The sequence below is a fragment of the Pseudophryne corroboree genome, chromosome 5, assembly GCF_028390025.1.
Source record: "Pseudophryne corroboree isolate aPseCor3 chromosome 5, aPseCor3.hap2, whole genome shotgun sequence".
NCBI lineage: Eukaryota > Metazoa > Chordata > Amphibia > Anura > Myobatrachidae > Pseudophryne > Pseudophryne corroboree.
The window spans coordinates 781,033,849-781,054,730 of record NC_086448.1 but is presented as its reverse complement, the minus strand read 5'-3'; the positions used below and the strand labels follow the sequence as shown (position 1 = coordinate 781,054,730).

At 49.9% G+C, this 20,882-nt stretch overlaps 1 long non-coding RNA gene across 1 annotated transcript in view; it reads right to left on the bottom strand.

Annotated features, from left to right (window-relative positions):
* Positions 1 to 379: 379 nt before the first annotated feature.
* The window catches only part of LOC134929454 (uncharacterized), a 65,722-nt gene continuing 45,219 nt past the window's right edge, over positions 380 to 20,882 (bottom strand). The window contains exons 2-4 of the long non-coding RNA XR_010178569.1: positions 1,141 to 1,279; positions 872 to 1,010; positions 380 to 583 (exon numbers count right to left, since the gene is read on the bottom strand). This is a non-coding gene — a long non-coding RNA (uncharacterized LOC134929454). The remainder of the gene's footprint in view (positions 584 to 871; positions 1,011 to 1,140; positions 1,280 to 20,882) is intronic.

The following is a 20,882-nucleotide window of genomic DNA, read 5'->3' as shown; positions in this document are numbered from 1 at the left end:
GGTATAATATCACGAGTTATACGGTGTGATTGGTGTGGCTGGTATGAGTCTTACCCGGGATTCAAAATCCTTCCCTATTGTGTCAGCTCTTCCGGGCACGGTATCCTAACTGAGGTCTGGAGGAGGGTCATAGGGGGAGGAGCCAGTGCACACCAGGTAGTCCTAAAGCTTTCTTAGATGTGCCCAGTCTCCTGCAGAGCCGCTATTCCCCATGGTCCTTACGGAGTCCCCAGCATCCACTACGGACTACGAGAAATAGATTTACCGGTGAGTAAAATCTTATTTTTTCCCACAGATATCTACACAAGAAAAGAATGTAAAGAAGAACAAACACTACTTTTTTTGTTTTATTACATTTTATTTTTTAATCCAAAATTAAATACAATTATATTTCTTCAATAAATTTTTAAAATGAGAAGTTTTGTGTGTTTTTCTTTAAATTAATAGCAAATACAATGTAAAATATAGTATTTCAGAGATGCAGTGGTATTGTGTTAGGTCGCCCATGGTACAGCAGGGGAACTGTCATGTCCCTTTTCATCCATGCTGTTTCCTGCAAATCGGGAGGGATGCTCCGCACGACCTGTGGAAGAGAATAGTATGAGGTTCCAGGTATTGGAAATAGTGTCACCCTTCTAGGAAAAGACAAGGTACAAGCAACACTTTGACACAAGCAGGTTACATCAGCCTTTGTCCCAAATGCAACCCTCCGGCACATGAGAAACTACACATCCAAACATTCCCTGACACAGCGTAAGCATTGCTGTGTCAGGGCATGATTGGATGTGCAGTTTTGCAAATGCCGGAGGGCCGCAGTTGGGACATGCCTGGCTTACTTAGACAAGAGGGAGTTTTGGGCAATACATATCACCTGAGGGGGGAGTGTCTGCAACATGACGGAGGTTCAGGTCCACATCACAAGTAGGTCGCCCATGGTACAGCAGGGGAACTGTCTGGTCCCTTCAAATCCAGGCTGGTTCCTGCAAATCGGGAAGGATACTCCACAAGACCTGCGGAAGAGAATAAGGAGGTAATTTGAGAGTGTTTCCTCCACCCTGGGAAAGAACAAAAGGTCCCAGCAACACTGCGCATATACACAAGTTACTCAGACAAGATGGAGTTTTGGCCAATACATCTCACCTGAAAGAGTGATGGCGGTGGTTCAGGTCCACATCACAAGTAGGACGTCCATGGTATAGTGGGGTTAACTGGTCCAATACTGGAGTGGTTTTGCAGAAGTGTATCCTGGGTAAAACTGTTGAAGCATGGGTACATTCCCCTAAGCAGAGTGAAGAAAAAATATTCTTTTTAAAAATCTATTAAAAAATACTTGTGGGTCAAAAATAGACAAACCAAGTACATAATCCCTTTTAATAAAAACCAGGTGCTTCATCGCGCCCTACGGGCGCTCTTCACACCGTTGTAAGGTGCTACGCCCCCTTAACCACTGTATGCCGTTCAATATATGTATTATATGAAGTATTACCTGCATTCCTAGTTTTGTGAGTGGTTAAATATTGCACAATGAAAGGGCGTTGGATGGTGAAGGGGGCGTAGTCCCTTGCGACAGTGTGAACAGCGCCTGCAGGGCACACTGTACAGAATGCAGCGGGTGTGGGGGAGAACGCGGATGGGGTCGTGAGGCGCTGCGGGTGGGGATGTGCTGGGGAGTGGGATCCGGAGGAGGTATGGGTGGGGGGAGAGCGGGGGGTGCCGCGGGTAGGGTAGGGGCAGGTACGAGGATCTGGGGGATGGGTGAGGGGGTTCCGGAGGCGCTGCAGGTGGTGAAGGGGCGAGTGCGCCGCGGGTGGGGTAGGGGGACCGGAAGTGACGCGCGTGGGGTAGGGGGGTTTGGCAGATGGGGTCGGGAGGAGCAGCGGGTAGTGGAGGAGCGGGTGCAATGGGGCCGTGCGAGTGGGGCAGTGTGGGTGGGGTAGGGGGTCTGGAGGTGCTGCGGGTGGGGAAGGGGCGAGTGCGCTGCGGGTGGGGTAGGGGTCCGGAAGAGATGTGCGTTGGGGAGGGGCAGGTGCGGGGTGCAGCAGATGGGGGAGGGGGTCCAGAGGCGGTGCAGGTGGTTGAGGGACGGGTGCAGTTGGGCAGCGGGTGGGGTAGGGGTCAGGATGTGCTGCGGGTGAGGGAGGGGCGGTTGCGGGGGTTGACGGTGGATGGGGGAGGGTGTCTGTAGAGGCTGTGGAGGGGGGGGTGGATGGGGGGGGCTGTGGTTGGGAGGGTCTGTGGTTGAGGGAGGGGCAGGGCAGTGGGGCCGTGGCTGGTGTAGGGGGTCTGGAGGGTCCGCATGTGAGGCAGGGGTGGTGGTGCGGCGGATGGTGGAAGAGTCCAAAGGCGCTACAGGTGGTGAATGGGCAGGTGCGGCGGGTAGGGGCAGGTACGGGGATCTGGCGGATGGGGGAGGGGGTTCCGGAGGCGCTGCAGGTGGGGAAGGGGCGAGTGCGCCGTGTCTGGGGGAGGGGCAGGTGCAGCACATGGGGGAGGGTGTTGGGAGGTGCTGCGGGTGGTGGAGGGGCGGGTGCAGTGGGGCAGGCTGTCAGAAGGTGGTGCCGGTGGGGAAGGGGTGAGTGCGCTGAGGTGTGGTAGGGGGTCCAGAAGCGATGCATGTGGGGGAGGAGCAGGTGCGGGAGTGTGGCAGATGGGGGAGGGGGTCTGGAGGCGCTGCGGGTGGTTGAGGGGTGGGTGCAGTGGGGTAGGAGGTCAGGAGGTGGTGCGGGTGGGGTTGGTTGCTGGGAATGACTGCGGATGGGGGAGGATGTCTGTAGATGTTGTGGGTCTCCTGCGGATGGGGGTGTGCGGATGGGATGTTCTGTGGATGAGGGATGGGCAGCGGAGTGGGGTGCGTGGGTGGTGTAGAGGGTCTGGAGGCGCTGCGTGTGGGGGAGTGGCAGGTGCGGCGGATGGTGGAAGGGTCCGAGGGTAGTGCGAGTGGTGGATGGGTGGCTGCGGGTGTGCTGCAGGTGCGGTATGGGGTGAGGAGGCGTTGCGTGTGGGGGATGTGCGGCTGTGGGGGTTGACGGTGGATGGGGGAGGGTGTCTGTAGAGGCTGGGGGGTCTGGAGGCGCGGAATGTGGGGGTGGGGTGGTGGTGCAGCGGATGGTGGAAGGTGGTGGATGGGCGAGTGTGGGGGTGCCACAGGTGGGGTAGGGGGTAAGGAGGCGCTGGGGGTGGTTGTCCATTAGCAGCAGCAGGTCCGCAGGCCACCCAGGTGCAGTGTCAGGGTAACTGTGGGGTGTCCCTGCTCCCGCGTGAGACGCTCTGCCTCACATTTCCCCCGCCCGCCCAGCCAGGCACATGTCCCCCCCCAGCCAGGCACATGGCCCCCCCCAGCCAGGCACATGGCCCCCCCCAGCCAGGCACATGTACAGTATATCCCCCCCCCCCTCTCCTGGCACATCTCCCCCCCCCCCAGCCAGGCACATGTGTGTCCCCCCAGCCAGGCACATGTGTGTCCCCCCAGCCAGGCACATGTGTGTCCCCCCCGCCAGGCAGATCTTCCCCCTCGGCAGGCACATCTTCCCCCCTGGGCGCCAGGCACATCTTTCCTTCCCCCCTTCCCCAAGGCAGCCGGGGACCCGCTGTACCTGGAGGTCCGGACGGAGGGTTGCCTCTCTCCTCGCTGGGCAGACGGCAGGAGAGAGGCGCCGGGGCTCAGGCGGGGAGCGAGAGTGACAGGCGCTCGGCTTCAGACAGAGCGTCGCCTCCCGCCCTCACATCTTCGGCGTGGGTCCGGGGGGAGAAGGGTGTGTGACGTCAGTAGCTTAGCCCACATCTGTGACTCCGCCCAGCATTACGGGCAGGCACAGAGTCACAGACTTGGGCTAATATATAGGAGATTTATAAATTGTTAGCAGCTTCCTGTAGCACCACAGTGCAGTATCTGTTACTCACAGTCACAGTTTTCAACTCACAGTGTCGCAGTTTAACAGACTAACTCCCGACAAGATGACCCGCCCTGCTGCTGATTCTTACCACTGAGATGGGCTGCGCCACTTCTTAAACCCATGGGCCACGCCTAGCCAGCTGCATGCCTGCCCCTCCCAGTCCCTGCCCGCCTCTCGGAGCCTACTGATTCTGAAGAGGCCGTCCAGAGTCAGCTGTAGAGATTGACATCATCATCATCTCGTGAGATCCTAGCAGCGGTTCAGTGACAGGAAGTGACTGTGAGGGATGTCCACGACAAGGGACAAACAGCCAGGTGATACACACATACACCCCCCTCCTGGTGGCCCGACCCGATGCCTGCACACCCGCCTGTCCACTGATTTATAATAAAGAAAAGAAAATCCCCCGCCCCCCACTCCAAAAAATATGGCTACTGGTGTGCTCTGGCCTGGGCCCTCTGGCATGTCCGTGCCCGGGTAATCTGTATCCCCTCCGCCCCTCTCTGGCACCACTAGGGGCACCTACTCCACCCTCTGCAGAGCCATACTTTTTGGATTTGACCACACCCTGTCTGTTCACGATGGCCCTGAATACAGGTGAGCAGCATGGTAACATAGATGAATAACAGAGAGGACATACTACTTAATGACATTAGAATCATAGCAACAAGCTGGGATAATTCAGCTAAGCTCTTATCTATGGTAATAGTTCAATAAGGAGAATCCAGGTCATGTAGAAAGCAGATGTATGAGAATGAGGGTAACGGAGCTCACAGGAGGGAGTTGTAGTCTGTCCTCCTGTAGCCATAATATCAGGCAGGGGGTGGTCTTCAGTATGCCGCCGGCCGGGATCCCAGCAACTAGCATACTGGCTCTAGGATCCCGACCGCAGGCGTTCCGACACATATTCTCCCTCTTGGGGGACCACGACCCCCCTGGAGGGAGAATAAATAGCATGGCGCACGCAAAGTGGCGATCGTAGCCAGCGGTCGGGATCGCAGCGCTGGTTATGCTGGCCCCCGGGATCCTGGCCGCCGGCCACTCATACTACACCCTACACAGGACGTGCTTCTATTACCTTCTATCTCCAGTATAACTCTTAACTATGCTTTTTAAAATCATACTTCCCAAGTTGAGTGGGCAGCCACAGCAGCGAAAGACATGATTTGAGCTGAATTGCGCCACGCCCCCTCCCCGTCCCCTTGAATTGCACTGAATCACCGTACACCTCCCCTTTACAATGCCAGCATTGTATAACAAGGTGCGCCATCCCAACTGCACCATCCCACCATCGTGCCTCCCTGCAGCGACTACCTGGCTGCCTGCTTGGCAATTATGTTTTCTCTAACGTCCTAAGTGGATGCTGGGGACTCCGTAAGGACCATGGGGAATAGACGGGCTCCGCAGGAGACTGGGCACTTTAAGAAAGATTTAGTACTATATCTGGTGTGCACTGGCTCCTCCCTCTATGCCCCTCCTCCAGACCTCAGTTAGAATCTGTGTCCGGCCAGAGCAGAGGCACCTAGTGGGCTCTCCTGAGCCTGCTAGAAAAAGAAAGATATTTGTTAGGTTTTTTATTTTCAGTGAGCTCTGCTGGCAACAGACTCACTGCTACGAGGGACTGAGGGGAGAGAAGCAAACATGCCTGCATGCAGCCGGGTTGCGCTTCTAGGCTACTGGACACCATTAGCTCCAGAGGGATCGAACACTGGCGGTCCGTTCCCGGAGCCGCGCCGCTGTCCCCCTCACAGAGCCAGAAGCACTGAAGTCCAGGAGAAGCAAGAAGACTTCGAAATCGGCGGCACGAAGACTCCGGTCTTCACTAAGGTAGCGCACAGCACCGTAGCTGTGCGCCATTGCTCCCCAGCACACTTACACACTTCGGTCACTGTATGGTGCAGGGCGCTGGGGGGGGGGGGGGGGGGGGGGCGCCCTGGGCAGCAATAAGATACCTTTGGTGGCAAAAATACCCATATATACAGTCCTAGACTGTATATAGGGATAACCCCGCTATTTTTTACACAGATTAAAGCGGGACAGAAGCCCGCCGCTGAGGGGGCGGGGCCTTCTTCCTCAGCACACCAGCGCCATTTTACTTCACAGTTCCGTTGGAAGCAAGCTCCCTGGGCTCTCCCCTGCAGTATCCAGGTACTCCAAGGGCAAAAAGAGAGGGGGGGCACATAAATTTAGGCGCAAAACGGTGATAATCAGCAGCTACAGGGTAAACACATATTGTAGTGTAAATCCCTGGGTTATATAGCGCTGTGGTGTGTGCTGGCATACTCCTTCTCTGTCTCCCCAAAAGCCTTAGTGGGGTCCTGTCCTCAGTCAGAGCATTCCCAGAGTGTGTGAGGTGTGTCGGTACGTCAGTGTCGACATGTTTGATGAGGAAGGGTATGTGGAGGCGGAGCAGGTTGGATGGATGTGGTGTCGACACCGCAGGTGTCGACACAAGGTTGGATGGATATGTGGAAGATGTTAAATGACAATGTAACCTCTTTACATAAGAGGTTGGATAAAGCTGAAGCCGTGGGACAGTCAGGGTCTCACCCAGTGCCTGATCCCACAGGGCAGGGGCCGTCAGGGTCTCTCAAGCGTCCACTATCTAAGTTAGTCGACACGGATGTCGACACGGAGTCTGACTCCAGTGTCGACGACGATGAGACTAAATTGCAGCCTAAAATGACTAAAGCCATCCGATACATGATTATAGCAATGAAAGATGTATTGCACATTGCTGAGGAAATCCCTGTCCCTGACAAGAGGATTAATATGTTTGGGGAGAAAAAACAAGAGGTTACTTTCCCCCCTTCACACGAATTAAACGAATTATGTGAAAAAGCCTGGGAATCCCCGGAAAAGAAGGTCATAATTCCCAGGAGGCTACTTATGGCGTATCCTTTCCCGCCAACGGACAGGTTACGCTGGGAAGCCCCTCCCAGGGTTGACAAGGCGTTGACACGCTTATCCAAGAAGGTGGCCCTATCGTCTCCGGATACGGCCGCACTCAAGGATCCTGCAGATAGAAAGCAGGAATCAATCCTGAAAGCTGTGTATACACATTCAGGTACTATCCTGAGGCCTGCCATTGCGTCGGCATGGATGTGCAGCGCAGTTGCAGCATGGACTGATTCTCTGTCGGAGGAGTTAGACACCATGGACAGAAATAATATCTTATTGACCCTGGGGCATATAAAAGACGCGGTCCTGTATATGCGGGATGCTCAGAGGGACATTTGTTCTCTCAGCTCTAAAGTAAATGCAATGTCCATCTCTGCCAGAAGGGTCCTATGGACTAGGCAGTGGACAGGGGATGCTGATTCGAAAAGACATATGGAGGTTTTACCATATAAGGGTGAGGAATTATTTGGGGACGGTCTCTCAGACCTCATTTCGACGATGACTGATGGGAAGTCAAAATTCTTGCCGTATGTTTCCTCACAGCCTAAGAAAGCACCGTATTATCAAATGCAGTCCTTTCATCCCCCAAGGAGCAAAAAGGTCAGAGGATCATCTTTCCTTGCCAGAGGTAAGGGAAAAGGAAAAAACTGCATCAGGCAGCCAGTGCCCAGGAGCAGAAGTCCTCCCCGGCCTCCTCTAAATCTACCGCATGATGCTGGGGCGCCACAGGCGGAGCTAGGAGCGGTGGGGGCGCGTCTCAAGAATTTCATTAACCAGTGGGTGTGTTCACGGGTGGATCCTTGGGCGATACAGATTGTGTCTCAGGGATACAAGCTGGAATTCGAAGAGACGCCTCCTCAACGCTTCCTAAAATCTGCCTTGCCGGCCTCCCCCATGGAGAGGGAAGTAGTGCTGGCGGCAATACACAAACTATATCTCCAGCAGGTGGTGGTGAAGGTTCCCCTACTTCAGCAGGGAAGGGGTTACTACTCCACAATGTTTGTGGTACCGAAACCGGACGGTTCGGTCAGGCCCATTTTGAATTTAAAGTCCCTGAACATTTATCTAAAGAAATTCAAATTCAAAATGGAATCGCTCAGAGCGGTCATTGCAAGCCTGGAGGAGGGGGATTACATGGTGTCCCTGGACATCAAGGATGCTTACTTGCATATCGCCATTTTTCCTCCTCATCAGGAGTACCTCAGGTTTGTGGTACAGGACTGTCATTACCAATTCCAGACGTTGCCGTTTGGCCTGTCCACGGCACCGAGAATATTTACCAAGGTGATGGCGGAGATGATGATACTCCTTCGGAAGAAAGGAGTTACAATTATCCCATACTTGGACGATCTCCTCATAAAGGCGAGGTCCAGAGAGCAGTTGCTGATCAATGTGGCACACTCTCAGGAAGTGTTGAGACAGCACGGCTGGATCCTGAATATTCCAAAGTCGCAGCTGATTCCTTCGACACGTCTGCCCTTCCTGGACATGATTCTGGACACAGACCAGAAGAAGGTGTTTCTCCCGGAGGAGAAGGCTCAGGAGCTCGTGACTCTGGTCAGAGGCCTCCTAAAACCGAAAAAGGTATCGGTGCATCACTGCACACGAGTCCTGGGAAAGATGGTGGCGTCATACAAAGCCATTCCCTTCGGCAGGTTCCATGCGAGGATCTTTCAGTGGGATCTGCTGGACAAGTGGTCCGGATCGCATCTTCAGATGAACCGGCTGATCACCCTGTCCCCCAGGGCCAGGGTGTCTCTTCTGTGGTGGCTGCAGAGTGCTCATCTTCTCGAGGGTCGCAGGTTCGGCATACAGGACTGGGTCCTGGTGACCACGGATGCAAGCCTCCGAGGGTGGGGGGCAGTCACTCAGGGAAAAAACTTCCAAGGACTGTGGTCAAGTCAAGAGGCTTGTCTGCACATCAATTTCCTGGAACTAAGGGCAATATACAATGCCCTGACTCAAGCGGAGCCGCTGCTCCGGGAAAAACCAGTGCTGATTCAGTCAGACAACATCACTGCGGTCGCTCATGTAAATCGCCAGGGCGGCACAAGAAGCAGGGTGGCAATGGCGGAAGCCACCAGGATTCTTCGTTTGGGCGGAGAATCACGTACAAGCACTGTCAGCAGTGTTCATTCCGGGAGTGGACAACTGGGAAGCAGACTTCCTCAGCAGACACGACCTACACCCGGGAGAGTGGGGACTTCATCCAGAAGTCTTCTCGCAGATTGTAAATTGATGGGAACTGCCACAGGTGGACATGATGGCGTCCCGTCTCAACAAAAAGCTGAAAAGGTATTGCGCCAGGTCAAGGGACCCTCAGGCAATAGCTGTGGATGCTCTGGTGACACCGTGGGTGTTCCAGTAAGTCTACGTGTTCCCTTCTCTACCTCTCATACCCAAGGTGCTGAGGGTCATAAGGAAAAGAGGAGTAAGAACAATACTCATTGTTCCGGATTGGCCAAGAAGAACTTGGTACCCAGAACTGCAAGAGTTGCTATCAGAGGACCCGTGGCCTCTGCCTCTCAGACAGGACCTGTTGCAACAGGGCCCCTGTCTGTTCCAAGACTTACCGCGGCTGCGTTTGATGGCATGGCGGTTGAACGCCGGATCCTAGCGGAAAAGGGAATTCCGGAGGAAGTGATCCCTACGCTAATAAAGGCTAGGAAGGACGTGACAGCAAAACATTATCACCGAATATGGCAAAAATATGTTGCTTGGTGTGAGGCCAGGAAGGCCCCTACAGAGGAATTTCAGCTTGGGCGATTCCTACACTTCCTGCAGGCAGGTGTGACTATTGGCCTTAAACTAGGATCCATAAAGGTCCAGATTTCGGCCCTATCCATTTTCTTTCAAAAAGAACTGGCTTCACTGCCTGAGGTTCAGACATTTGTTAAAGGAGTGCTGCATATTCAGCCCCCTTTTGTGCCACCAGTGGCACCGTGGGATCTCAATGTAGTTTTGGATTTCCTGAAATCTCACTGGTTTGAGCCACTTAAGACAGTGGAGCTCAAGTATCTCACTTGGAAAGTGGTCATGCTGTTGGCCTTGGCTTCGGCTAGGCGTGTGTCAGAATTGGCGGCTTTGTCATGTAAAAGCCCCTACCTGATTTTCCATGGAGATAGGGCAGAATTGAGGACCCGTCCGCAGTTTCTGCCGAAGGTGGTGTCATCTTTTCACCTGAACCAACCTATTGTGGTACCTGCGGCTACTCGTGACCTGGAGGACTCCAAGTTACTCGATGTAGTCCGGGCTTTGAAGATTTATGTTTCTAGAATGGCTGGAGTCAGAAAGACTGATTCGCTGTTCATACTGTATGCACCCAACAAGCTGGGTGCGCCTGCTTCAAAGCAAACTATTGCTCGCTGGATCTGTAACACGATTCAGCAAGCTCATTCTGCGGCAGGATTGCCGCATCCAAGATCAGTAAAGGCCCATTCCACAAGGAAGGTGGGCTCTTCTTGGGCGGCTGCCCGAGGGGTCTCGGCATTACAACTTTGCCGAGCAGCTACTTGGTCGGGTTCAAACACTTTTGCTAAGTTCTACAAGTTTGATACCCTGGCTAAGGAGGACCTTGAGTTTGCTCATTCGGTGCTGCAGAGTCATCCGCACTCTCCCGCCCGTTTGGGAGCTTTGGTATAATCCCCATGGTCCTTACGGAGTCCCCAGCATCCACTTAGGACGTTAGAGAAAATAAGATTTTACTCACCGGTAAATCTATTTCTTGTAGTCCGTAGTGGATGCTGGGCGCCCGTCCCAAGTGCGGACTTTCTGCAATACGTGTATATAGTTATTGCGTAATACAGGGTTTTGGTTATGAGCAATCTGTTCAGTTAGGCTCAGTTATGTTCATACTGTTAACTGGGTAAGTTTATCACAAGTTGTACGGTGTGATTGGTGTGGCTGGAATGAATCTTACCCTGGGTTCCAAATCCTTTCCTTATTATGTCAGCTCTTCCGGGCACAGTTTCCTTAACTGAGGTCTGGTGGAGGGGCATAGAGGGAGGAGCCAGTGCACACCAGATATAGTACTAAATCTTTCTTAAAGTGCCCAGTCTCCTGCGGAGCCCGTCTATTCCCCATGGTCCTTACGGAGTCCCCAGCATCCACTACGGACTACGAGAAATAGATTTACCGGTGAGTAAAATCTTATTTTTTAAATGTTAAAACACTTGTAACAGTCACACACTTAGAACAAACAGACTAGCTAAGTCTCCATGCTGGATCACATCCTGTATACACTGTTGTATATCAGTACCAGACCATGTGATCAGTCACCTGGATCTACCTCCCTAGGGATGTGCACCTGAAATTTTTCGGGTTTTGTGTTTTGGTTTTGGGTTCGGTTCCGTGGCCGTGTTTTGGGTTCGAACGCGTTTTGGCAAAACCTCACCGATTTTTTTTTGTCGGATTCGGGTGTGTTTTGGATTCGGGTGTTTTTTTCAAAAAAACCTAAAAAACAGCTTAAATCATAGAATTTGGGGGTCATTTTGATCCCATAGTATTATTAACCTCAATAACCATAATTTCCACTCATTTTCAGTCTATTCTGAACACCTCACACCTCACAATATTATTTTTAGTCCTAAAATTTGCACCAAGGTCGCTGGATGGCTAAGCTAAGCGACCCTAGTGGCCGACACAAACACCTGGCCCATCTAGGAGTGGCACTGCAGTGTCACGCAGGATGGCCCTTCCAAAAACTACTCCCCAAACAGCACATGACGCAAAGAAGAAAAAAAAGAGGCGCAATGAGGTAGCTATGTGAGTAAGCTAAGCGACCCTAGTGGCCGACACAAACACCTAGCCCATCTAGGAGTGGCACTGCAGTGTCAGGCAGGATGGCCCTTCCAAAAAATACTCCCCAAACAGCACATGACGCAAAGAAGAAAAAAAGAAAAAAGAGGTGCAAGATGGAATTGTCCTTGGGCCCTCCCACCCACCCTTATGTTGTATAAACAGGACATGCACACTTTAACCAACCCATCATTTCAGCGACAGGGTCTGCCACACGACTGTGACTGGTTGGTTTGGGCCCCCACCAAAAAAGAAGCAATCAATCTCTCCTTGCACAAACTGGCTCTACAGAGGCAAGATGTCCACCTCATCATCATCGTCCGATTCATCACCCCTTTCACTGTGTACATCCCCCTCCTCACAGATTATTAATTCGTCCCCACTGGAATCCACCATCTCAGATCCCCGTGTACTTTCTGGAGGCAATTGCTGCTGGTGAATGTCTCCAAGGAGTAATTGATTATAATTCATTTTAATGAACATCATCTTCTCCACATTTTCTGGAAGTAGCCTCGTACGCCGATTGCTGACAAGGTGAGCGGCGGCACTAAACACTCTTTCGGAGTACACACTGGAGGGAGGGCAACTTAGGTAGAATAAAGCTAGTTTGTGCAAGGGCCTCCAAATTGCCTCTTTTCCCTGCCAGTATACGTACGGACTGTCTGACGTGCCTACTTGGATGCGGTCACTCATATAATCCTCCACCATTCTTTCAATGGTGAGAGAATCATATGCAGTGACAGTAGACGACATGTCAGTAATCGTTGGCAGGTACTTCAGTCCGGACCAGATGTCAGCATCAGCAGTCGCTCCAGACTGCCCTGCATCACCGCCAGCGGGTGGGCTCGGAATTCGTAGCCTTTTCCTCGCACCCCCAGTTGCGGGAGAATGTGAAGGAAGAGATGTTGACAGGTCGCGTTCCGCTTGACTTGACAATTTTCTCACCAGCAGTTCTTTGAACCCCTGCAGACTTGTGTCTGCCGGAAAGAGAGATCCAACGTAGGTTTTAAATCTAGGATCGAGCACGGTGGCCAAAATGTAGTGCTCTGATTTCAACAGATTGACCACCCGTGAATCCTGGTTAAGCAAATGAAGGGCTCCATCCACAAGTCCCACATGCCTAGCGGAATCGCTCTGTTTTAGCTCCTCCTTCAATGCCTCCAGCTTCTTCTGCAAAAGCCTGATAAGGGGAATGACCTGACTCAGGCTGGCAGTGTCTGAACTGACTTCACGTGTGGCAAGTTCAAAGGGCAGCAGAACCTTGCACAACGTTGAAATCATTCTCCACTGCGCTTGAGACAGGTGCATTCCACCTCCTTTGCCTATATCGTGGGCAGATGTATAGGCTTGAATGGCCTTTTGCTGCTCCTCCATCCTCTGAAGCATATAGAGGGTTGAATTCCACCTCGTTACCACCTCTTGCTTCAGATGATGGCAGGGCAGGTTCAGGTTTTTTTGGTGGTGCTCCAGTCTTCTGTACGCGGTGCCTGCACGCCGAAAGTGGCCCGCAATTCTTCTGGCCAACGACAGCATCTCTTGCACGCCCCTGTCGTTTTTTAAATAATTCTGCACCACCAAATTCAAGGTATGTGCAAAACATGGAACGTGCTGGAATTTGCCCAGATGTAATGCGCGCACAATATTGCTGGCGTTGTCCGATGTCACAAATCCCCAGGAGAGTCCAATTGGGGTAAGCCATTCTGCGATGATCTTCCTCAGTTGCCGTAAGAGGTTTTCAGCTGTGTGCGTATTCTGGAAAGCGGTGATACAAAGCGTAGCCTGCCTAGGAACGAGTTGGCGTTTGCGAGATCCTGCTACTGGTGCCGCCGCTGCTGTTCTTGCAGCGGGAGGCAATACATCTACCCAGTGGGCTGTCACAGTCATGTAGTCCTGAGTCTGCCCTGCTCCACTTGTCCACATGTCCGTGGTTAAGTGGAGATTGGGTACAACTGCATTTTTTAGGACACTGGTGAGTCTTTTTCTGACGTCCGTGTACATTCTCGGTATCGCCTGCCTAGAGAAGTGGAACCTAGATGGTATTTGGTAACGGGGGCACACTGCCTCAATAAATTGTCTAGTTCCCTGTGAACTAACGGCGGATACCGGACGCACGTCTAACACCAACATAGTTGTCAAGGCCTCAGTTATCTGCTTTGCAGCAGGATGACTGCTGTGATATTTCATCTTCCTCGCAAAGGACTGTTGGACAGTCAATTGCTTACTGGAAGTAGTACAAGTGGTCTTCCGACTTCCCCTCTGGGATGACGATCGACTCCCAGCAGCAACAACAGCAGCGCCAGCAGCAGTAGGCGTTACACTCAAGGATGCATCGGAGGAATCCCAGGCAGGAGAGGACTCGTCAGACTTGCCAGTGACATGGCCTGCAGGACTATTGGCTTTCCTGGGTAAGGAGGAAATTGACACTGAGGGAGTTGGTGGTGTGGTTTGCGCGAGCTTGGTTACAAGAGGACGGGATTTACTGGTCAGTGGACTGCTTCCGCTCTCGCCCAAAGTTTTTGAACTTGTCACTGACTTATTATGAATGCGCTGCAGGTGACGTATAAGGGAGGATGTTCCGAGGTGGTTAACGTCCTTACCCCTACTTATTACAGCTTGACAAAGGCAACACACGGCTTGACACCTGTTGTCCGCATTTCTGTTGAAATACTTCCACACTGAAGAGCTGATTTTTTTGGGTATGTTCACCAGGCATGTCAATGGCCATATTCCTCCCACGGACAACAGGTGTCTCCCCGGGTGCCTGACTTAAACAAACCACCTCACCATCAGAATCCTCCTTGTCAATTTCCTCCCCAGCGCCAGCAACACCCATATCCTCATCCTGGTGTACTTCAACACTGACATCTTCAATTTCACTATCAGGAACTGGACTGCCGGTGCTCCTTTCAACACTTGCAGGGGGCGTGCAAATGGTGGAAGGTGCAAGCTCTTCCCGTCCAGTGTTGGGAAGGTCAGGCATCGCAACCGACACAATTGGACTCTCCTTTGGGATTTGGGATTTCGAAGAACGCACAGTTCTTTGCTGTGCTTTTGCCGCAAGTCTTTTCTTTTTTCTAGCGAGAGGATGAGTGCTTCCATCCTCATGTGAAGCTGAACCACTAGCCATGAACATAGGCCAGGGCCTCAGCCGTTCCTTGCCACTCCGTGTCGTAAATGGCATATTGGCAAGTTTACGCTTCTCCTCAGACGCTTTTAATTTGGAGTTTTGGGTCATTTTTTTACTGATCTTTTGTGCTTTGGATTTTACATGCTTTGTACTATGACATTGGGCATCGGCCTTGGCAGACGACGTTGATGGCATTTCATCGTCTCGGCCATGACTAGTGGCAGCAGCTTCAGCACGAGGTGGAAGTGGATCTTGATCTTTCCCTATTTTTTTAACCTCCACATTTTTGTTCTCCATATTTTGCGCACAAGTAAAAGCCACCACAGGTATACAATGTAGATGGATGGATAGTATTACTTATACTTATGGACGACGAGTGACGAGTCGACACAGAGGTAGGTACAGCCGTGGCCTACCGTACTGCTGCTTAGTGCTTATATATAAATATAATATACTGTATAACGGACCTGGTGGACAGTGTCAGCAGACTGCTAAACTAGTATGAAGAAAGAAAAAAAAACACCACAGGTATAATGTAGATGGATGGATAGTATTACTTATACTTATGGACGACGAGTGACGAGTCGACACAGAGGTAGGTACAGCAGTGGCCTACCATACTGCTGCTTAGTGCTTATATATAAATATAATATACTGTATAACGGACCTGGTGGACAGTGTCAGCAGACTGCTAAACTAGTATGAAGAAAGAAAAAAAAACCCACAGGTATAATGTAGATGGATGGATAGTATTACTTATACTTATGGACGACGAGTGACGAGTCGTCACAGAGGTAGGTACAGCCGTGGCCTACCGTACTGCTGCTTAGTGCTTATATATAAATATAATATACTGTATAACGGACCTGGTGGACAGTGTCAGCAGACTGCTAAACTAGTATGAAAAAAAAAAAAGGGATTGAAAGCGCTGTCCACAATAAAGGAGTTTTTTATTATTTGATTTAAAAAAAAAAAATTTTTTTTTTTTTATAAAATCACTATTCACTTATGATCACTAATCAATACTGATCTAAAGGTTTAAACATCAAAACATATTACGGACCATAACTATTTCCCAGTGGTACCTATTAGTGAAACAGTTTAAACACAGTGGGTACACTTGCATTAAATTGACACACTCTACATCAAATTAAACAGTTGTGTTAGATGTCATATACTCATCCACTCAGTGTTTTAGTCCTTTTTGATATTCCACTCCTTTGAGCAGCCTCATATACACGTAGTTGGAAGGGTTAAATGTTCACAGTCCCAGACATATCCGGAGAGATATGTTCACCAAGAATCTAAAATGTATATCTCCTCCCGCTGGGACAATAATCCATCCAACACCTCAGATTTGGAGCATGCAGTGTATGATTTAAGGAGATAAAATGACTACTGTTCTTAATACAGCGGTTTTTAGAGCTGTATAATTGCCGTTCTGACGGGCGTCCCCGTCTGATGATAAAGGTAATTATGTACAGTAGGGCTCCTATTTATATAAGCATGCTCCACAGTTCATTCGTGAGTTCTTATTCAATGAATGGAGGCCGCATACACGGCTGTTCTCACCCCTGTTCGTATCGGCTACTGCTCCCGCCGGGCGTCCGTCAGTCTCTTAGGCAGCACACAGCTGCTTCTCCTGCACCAGGACTCTCGCGGACCGCCTCTCCCAACACAGTACCACAGAATGCTTGCGGTGGTGCAGTCTGTCGGGATAATTGGCTCCGGCGGTGTCTGTCAGCGACTGCGCGCTGTATTCACAGTTCCCAACTTTTGCCAGGTGTCTTGCCGACAGGGGGGAACTCGTATGCTGTTTTCACAATTAGGTAGACACACACGCAAGGGGCACTCTTGACGCGTTTCTCAGCCGTATGTCTAAGGCTGTTTCCTCAGAAGAATGTGTTCCCCTTCCTATTCACTGCTTTTATCCTCAGTGAGACATCAATCAGCATCTTAATAAGGTCCTTCTGTTCATTAACCCTTTCACTTTCAGGATCCATTCGTACCTGTAGTTGCTAACAGCAACCTTATAAATGTTGATCCTAGAAACCTACACAGTATTAAAACATCTTTAATAACAACCTATATAGGAACTGTTTTATCACACAGCCGACACACACTATAAGACATCCTCTACATCACAGGTAAATTATATTAAATAAACCATCTCACTTAAAATAGATGTTTACTGCTTAAATCAACCATCCAATGATTTATACCCATATTATCATAAACAGGCTATATAGAGTTTAGCATCAAGATTTCTACAATGTATAGAGTTATAAAAAAAGTAAAAATTGAAAATTCAAAACAGACTGTGAATCATATATAACTAAAATCTATTTTGTGGAGATTTTTAAATATACTCCTCTTTCCCACAGTATAAGATTTAAAACATAGGAAAATACCCATATTATGCATTTAACATGGACAGACATGCTATAATAATTTATCGTGGACCTAATTAATATGGGTTCATTGTTTATAGGTTCACCATAAACTAGAGACCCAAGTCTACAATACACCCATAATTGGCATAGGGAATCTATCGATTAGTAATAGAACCTAAAACCAAAAAACCACATAACAATGTTAAACTAGTATGAAGAAAAAAAAAAAACACCACAGGTATAATGTAGATGGATGGATAGTATTACTTATACTTATGGACGACGAGTGACGAGTCGACACAGAGGTAGGTACAGCCGTGGCCTACCATACTGCTGCTTAGTGCTTATATATAAATATAATATACTGTATAACGGACCTGGTGGACAGTGTCAGCAGACTGCTAAACTAGTATGAAGAAAGAAAAAAAAAACCACAGGTATAATGTAGATGGATGGATAGTATTACTTATACTTATGGACGACGAGTGACGAGTCGACACAGAGGTAGGTACAGCCGTGGCCTACCGTACTGCTGCTTAGTGCTTATATATAAATATAATATACTTATATAATATACTTATATAATATACTGGTGGACAGTGTCAGCAGACTGCTAAACTAGTATGAAGAAAGAAAAAAAAACACCACAGGTATAATGTAGATGGATGGATAGTATTACTTATACTTATGGACGACGAGTGACGAGTCGACACAGAGGTAGGTACAGCCGTGGCCTACCGTACTGCTGCTTAGTGCTTAATTATATATATAATATACTGTATAACGGACCTGGTGGACACTGTCAGCAGACTGCTAAACAAACTAGCATGAAGAAAGGAAAAAAAAAACACCACAGTGTTTTTCAGGCAGACAACGTATACTGGACTGGTGGTCACTGTCAGCAAAACTGTGCACTGTACTCCTGCTATAACTGCTCCCCAGTCCCCACAATTAGGCAGTGTGAGCAGTGCACTCAGCACAGATATATCATGCAGCAGTGCAGCACACTGAGTGAGCACAGATATGGTGGAGCGTTTTTTTTCAGGCAGAGAAACAACGGATTAATTAAACTCAAAACCCTGCACTCCCTAACAGCTGCTCCCCGTCCCCAATCCTCCCCACAATTTATAACTAACTAAGTTCTACTATAGTTCTACTATAACGGAGAGGACGCCAGCCACGTCCTCTCCCTATCAATCTCAATGCACGTGTGAAAATGGCGGCGACGCGCGGCTCCTTATATAGAATCCGAGTCTCGCGAGAATCCGACAGCGGGATGATGACGTTCGGGCGCGCTCGGGTTAACCGAGCAAGGCGGGAGGATCCGAGTCTGCTCGGACCCGTGCAAAAAAGGGTGAAGTTCGGGCGGGTTCGGATTCCGAGGAACCGAACCCGTTCATCACTACCTCCCATAAACTCAAATAACAAAAGCTAACAATACAATACAAAAACAAGTAACACCGTGGGGTATATTTACTAAGGTCCCGATTTTGACCGAGATGCCGTTTTTTCTTCAAAGTGTCATCTCGGGAATTTACTAAGCAAAAATCTCGGCAGTGATGAGGGCATTCGTAATATTTTGGAAGTTCTAGGAAAAAATTACGAATCAATACACCATCGGTCAAATACGCCTGCAATTTGGTAGAAATCGGTCATTTACTAAAAAGTGCAAATCACAAACACTGCCGACAATAGCCAAACACTGCCGTGCTGAAATACAATTCGTGAAAAAGTGCTAAAAAAAAACAGACCTGCTTTTTTCCCCCGTGATTGGATAGGCATGCACGGATCAATGAGATCCGTGCATGTTTTTCAGTGGGAAGGGGTGGGAAAGTGTTTATTTTCTTTGAGCTCAGCGGTTGACCGAGAGTAACCTCACCGCTGAGCTCAAAGTTCCCACCATTGGTTACAATGGAGCTCATAGGCGCTACATTGTAACACTGCCGTGTGCTGCCTGTGATACACTACAGGAGCACACAGCCAATCAGGAGGGTGCCACAACGTGGCGCTCCCTGATTGGCTGATGGAACCTTCTTAGACATAAGTCAGAGGGGGTTCCTGGCATTCGGGGAAAGGGGTCCCATGTGAAAACATGGGGCCCCTTTCAGTGCGAGGTCGGGTGTCCGGTTTGTTATTTTGCCAAGTACCAGGATTACAAATGGATTTAAAGAGGATCTACACTGGATTTTGTGAGTATAATTTTTTCAACAGGTACACCATGGATTCTACATGGAGAAGAGGACCGACCTGCGTGGGTACATAGGTAAGTATGTGTATATGGTGGTGTGGATGTATGTATTAAAGTTTTACTGTCAAGGTGTGTGTCTTATGTCTTTATTGGGGTATTTTTTTAGTAGTAGTACTACAGGTACCAGCGGGCCCGGTTTTCCGCTGCATGCTGGTACTTGTGGTTCTCCAAGTACCAGCTTGCGGGGGAGGCTTGCTGGGCCTTGTAGTACTGCTACTAAAAACAATGGAGGTCATTCCGAGTTGTTCGCTCGCAAGGCGATTTTAGCAGAGTTGCTCACGCTAAGCCGCCGCCTACTGGGAGTGAATCTTAGCTTCTTAAAATTGCGAACGATGTATTCGCAATATTGCAAACTTTTTAGCAGTTTCAGAGTAGCTTCAGACTTACCCGGCATCTGCGATCAATTCAGTGCTTGTCGTTCCTGGTTTGACGTCACAAACACACCCAGCGTTCGTCCAGACACTCCTCCGTTTCTCCAGCCACTCCCGCGTTTTTTCCGGAAACGGTAGCGTTTTTTCCCACACGCCCATAAAACGGCCTGTTTCCGCCCAGAAACACCCATTTCCTGTCAATCACACTACGATCGCCGGAGCGAAGAAAAAGCCGTGAGTAAAAATACTACCTTCATAGCAAATTTACTTGGCGCAGTCGCAGTGCGGACATTGCGCATGCGCACTAAGCAGAAAAACGCTGCGATGCAAAGAATTTTACCGAGCGAACGACTCGGAATGAGGGCCAATATTCAACACTTTTAACAAAGGCTATCAGCCCCCCATCCGCAGCCCTAGGATGGGGGGACAGCCTCGGGCTTCACCCCTGGCCCTTGGGTGGCTGGAGGGGGGGGGGACCCCTTGATTTAAGGGGTTCCCACTCCTCCAGGGTACCCCGGCCAGGGGTGACTAGTTGGGTATTTAATGCCACGGCCGCAGGGCGCTGTATAAAAGTGACCCCCGGCTGTGGCATTATCTGTCCAGCTAGTGGAGCCCGGTGCTGGTTTCAAAAATACGGGGGACCCATATGCTTTTTGTCCCCCGTATTTTTGGAACCAGGACCAGGCGCAGAGCCCGGTGCTGGTTAATTAAATATGGGGGAACCCCTGACAATTTTTTACCCATATTTTTTCAACCAGGACCGGCTTAAAGAGCCCGAGGCTGGTTTGGCATAGGAGGGGGGACCCCACGCATTTTTTTTAAAGAAAATAAACACTTTCACACCCCTTCCCACTGAAAAACATGCACGGGTCTCATGGATCCGTACATGCCTATCCAATCACGGGGAAAAAAAGCAGGTCTGGTTTTTTTTAGCACTTTTTCATGAATTGTATTTCAGCACGGCAGTGTTTGGCTATTGTCGGCAGTGTTTGTGATTTGCACTTTTTAGTAAATGACCGATTTCTACCAAATTGCAGGCGTATTTGACCGATGGTGTATTGATTCGTAATTTTTTCCTAGAACTTCCAAAATATTATGAATGCCCTCATCACTGCCGAGATTTTTGCTTAGTAAATTCCCGAGATGACACTT